The sequence below is a fragment of the Triticum dicoccoides genome, chromosome 3B (assembly GCF_002162155.2).
Source record: "Triticum dicoccoides isolate Atlit2015 ecotype Zavitan chromosome 3B, WEW_v2.0, whole genome shotgun sequence".
NCBI classification, from domain to species: Eukaryota; Viridiplantae; Streptophyta; class Magnoliopsida; order Poales; family Poaceae; genus Triticum; species Triticum dicoccoides.
In genome coordinates, this window is record NC_041385.1 from 410,135,074 (window position 1) to 410,139,477 (window position 4,404).

Sequence of the window (4,404 nt, forward strand, 5' to 3'; positions counted from 1 at the left end):
CTATATTATAAAATACCAAAAATATATTTATCTTATCATACTATCTTTATTAGATCTCACTTTCGCAAGTGGCCGTGAAGGGATTCACAACCCCTTTATTGCGTTGGTTGCGAGTTCTCAGTTTGCTTGTGTAGGTGCGTGGGACTTTTGAGGAGCCTCCTACTAGATTGATACCTTGGTTCTCAAAACTAAGGGAAATACTTATGCTACACTTTGCTGCATCACCCTCTCCTCTTCGAGGAAAACCAACGCAAGCTCAAGACGTAGCAAGAAGGATTTTTGGTGCCGTTGCCGGGGAGGTCTTCGCTCAAGTCAAGACATACCAAGTACCCATCACAAACCCATCTCCCTCACATTTACATTATTTGCCATTTGCCTCTCTTTTCCCTCTCCCCCACTTCACCCTTGTCGTTTTATTCGCCCTCTCTTTCCCAATCTCCTCCTCTCTTTTTCGCTTGCCGTTTTTCTGTTTGCTTGTGTGTTGGATTACTTGTTGCCATGGCACAAGATAATACCAAGTTGTGTGACTTCTCGAATACCAATAATAATGATTTCCTTAGTACTCCGATTGCTCCTCTTAATGATGTTGAGTCTTGTGAAATCAATACCGCTTTGCTGAATCTTGTTATGAAAGATCGATTCGTCGGCCTTCCTAGTGAAGATGCCGCTACTCATCTAAACAATTTTGTTGATTTGTGTGATATGCAAAAGAAGAAAGATACGGATAACAATATTGTCAAATTGAAGTTATTTCCGTTTTCACTTAGAGATCGTGCTAAAGTTTGGTTTTCGTCTTTGCCTAAAAATAGTATTGATTCTTAGAACAAGTGCAAAGATGCTTCTATCTCTAAGTACTTTCCTCCCGCTAAGATCATCACTCTTAGGAACGATATTATGAATTTTAAACAACTTGATCATGAGCATGTTGCCCAATCTTGGGAAAGAATGAAATTGATGCTTCGCAATTGCCCTACTCATGGTGTGAATTTATGGATGATCATACAAAAAATTTATGCCGGTTTGAACTTTGCTTCTAGAAATCTCTTAGATTCGGCCGTGGGAGGCACCTTTATGGAAATCACATTAGGAGATGCCACAAAATTGCTTAATAATATTATGGCTAATTATTCTCAATGGCACACCGAAAGATCTTCTAGTAAAAAAGTGCATGCTATAGAAGAAATCAATGTTTTGAGTGGAAAGATGGATGAACTTATGAAGATGTTTGATACTAAAAATACTCCTCTTGATCCCAATGATATGCCTTTGTCTTCCTTGACTGATAATAATAATGAATCTATGGATGTGAATTTTGTTGGTAGGAATAGTTTTGGAAATAATGTTTATAGAGGAAATTTTAATGCTAGACCGTTCCCTAGTAATCCCTCTAATAATTATGGAAATCCCTACAATAATTCTTATGGTAATTTTAATAAGATGCCCTCTGATTTTGAGAATAGTGTGAAAGAATTTATGATTTCTCAAAAGAATTTTAATGCCTTGCTTGAAGAAAAATTGCTCAAAGTTGATGATTTGGCTAGGAACATTGATAGACTTTCTCTTGATGTTAATTCTCTTAAACTTGGATCTTCTTCTCCTAAGCATGATATCAATGAGTCTCTCAAAGTAATGAGAATTTCCATTGACGAGTGCAAGGAAAGAACCGCTAGATTGCGTGCTAAAAAAGAAAGCTTTATAAAAGCGTGTTCTTCTATTCTTCATGAAAATAATGATGAGGATCTTAAAGTTATTGATGCGTCTCTGATTAGATCTATGTTTTGCAATATGAATTTTGATGATTGTGGGAGTGATGATGAATCAACTTTGCCTAGAAGGCGTCCCAAACATTCGGAGTCTTTAGATCTTGATGTTAAATTTGGTAAAAGTGAGATTGGAGAATCCTCAACTTCTAATAATATTGAACTTACTATCTCGGATTTCAAGGAATTTGATTATGATAATTGCTCTTTAAAAGGTTGTATTTCCTTGTTGCAATCCGTTGTTAATTCTCCTCATGCTTATAGTCAAAACAAAGCTTTTACCAAACATATTGTTGATGCCTTGATGCAATCTTATGATGAAAAACTTAATTTGGAAATTTCTATACCTAGAAAACTTAATGATGAGTGGGAACCTACTATAAAGATTAAAATTAAAGATTATGAGTGTTTTGCTTTGTGTGATTTGGGTGCTAGTGTTTCCATGATTCCGAAAACTTTATGTGATATTCTAGGTTTCCATGATCTTGATGATTGCTCTTTAAATTTGCACCTTGTGTATTCCACCGTTAAAAAGCCTATGGGAAGGATCAATTATGTTCTCATTGTTGCAAATAGAAATTTGGTGCCCGTAGATTTTATCGTTCTTGATATAGATTGCAATCTTTCTTGCCCTATTATTCTTGGTAGACCTTTCCTTAGAACGATTGGTGCGATTATTGACATGAAGGAAGGGAATATTAGATTCCAATTTCCATTAAAGAAAGGCATGGAGCACTTTCCAAGAAAGAAAGTTAAATTACCTTATGAATCTATCATGCGTGCTACTTATGAATTTAGTGCCAAAGATGGCACTCGTTAGATCTATCTTTGTTTTTATGCCTAGCTAGGGGCGTTAAACAATAGCGCTAGTTGGGAGGCAACCCAATTTTCTTTATGTTTTTTGTTTTTGCTCCTGTTTAGTAATAAATCTTGCATCTACCTTCTGGTTAGATGTGTTTTTATCTTTTAATTAGTGTTTGTGCCAAGTAGAACCTATAGGATAACCTATGATGATAGTTGATTTGATTCTGCTGAAAAATAGAAACTTTGCACGCACGAATATAATTTTGTTAAATCACAGGAACGTGATTTTGCGTTTATTCTTTTTGCTTCTGTTCAATAGACAAATTTTCCAGGACTTCCTATTTTGGTAGGATTTTTACAGTTCCAGAAGTTTGTGTTAGTTACAGATTGCTACAGACTATTCTGTTTTTGACAGATTCTATTTTTCGTGTGTTGTTTGCTTATTCCAATGCATCTATGGCTAGTAATTCAGTCTATGAACCATAAAGAAGTTGGAATATAGTAGGTTTAACACCAAAATAAATAAATAATGAGTTCATGGCAGTACCTTATGTGGTGGTTTTGTTTTCTTTCACTAACGGAGCTTAAGATTTCCTGTTGAGTTTTGTGTTGTGAAGTTTTCAAGTTTTGGGTAAAGCTTTTATGGACTATGGAATAAGGCGTGGCAAGAGCCTAAGCTTGGGGATGCTTATTGCACCCCAAGATATTCAAGAATAGCCAAAATCCTAAGCTTGGGGATGCCCCGGGAAGGCATCCCCTCTTTCGTCTTCGTTCATTGGTAACTTTACTTGGAGCTATATTTTTATTCGCCACATGATATGTGTTTTGCTTGGAGCGTCATGTATTATATTAGTCTTTGATTTTTAGTTTACCACAATCATCCTTACTGTACACACCTTTTGGGAGAATCCTATTTGATTAGAATTTGCTAGAATACTCTATGTGCTTCACTTATATCTTTTGAGCTTGGTAGTTTTTGCTCTAGTGCTTCACTTATATCTTTTAGAGGATGGTGGTGTCTTAATTTTGAAGAAATTGCTAGTCTATCATGCTTCACTTATATTATTTTGAGAGTCTTTTAGAACAGCATGGTATTTGCTATGATCATAAAGTTGGTCCTAGAATGATGAGCATCCAAGTTGGGTATAATAAAAACTATCATAGAAAGTGAATTGGATGCTATGATCAATTTGATGCTTGATAATTGTTTTGAGATATGGAGGTAGTGATATTAAAGTCATGCTAGTTGGGTGATTATGAATTTAAAGAATGCTTGTGTTGAAGCTTGTGATTCCCGTAGCATGCACGTATGGTGAACCGCTTTGTGATGAAGTTGGAGCACAATTTTATTTATTGATTGTCTTCCTTATGAGTGGCGGTCGGGGACGAGCGATGGTCTTTTCCTACCAATCTATCCCCCTAGGAGCATGCGCGTAGTACTTTGGTTTTTAATGACTTCTAAATTTTTGCAACAAGTATATGAGTTCTTTTGATTAATGTTGAGTCCATGGATTATACGCACTCTTTCACCCTTCCACCTTTGCTAGCCTCTCTTGTACCGCGCTACTTTCGCCGGTACCATACACCCACCATTTACCTTCCTCAAAACAGCCACCATACCTACCTATTATGGCATTTCCATAGCCATTCTGAGATATATTGCCATGCAACTTTCCACCGTTCCGTTCATATGACACACATTACTTTTGTCATATTGCTTTTTGCATGATCATGTAGTTGACATTGTATTTGTGGCAAGGCCACCTTCATAATTTTCATACATGTCACTCTTGATTCATTGCATATCCCGGTACACCGCCGGAGGCATTCATATAGAGTC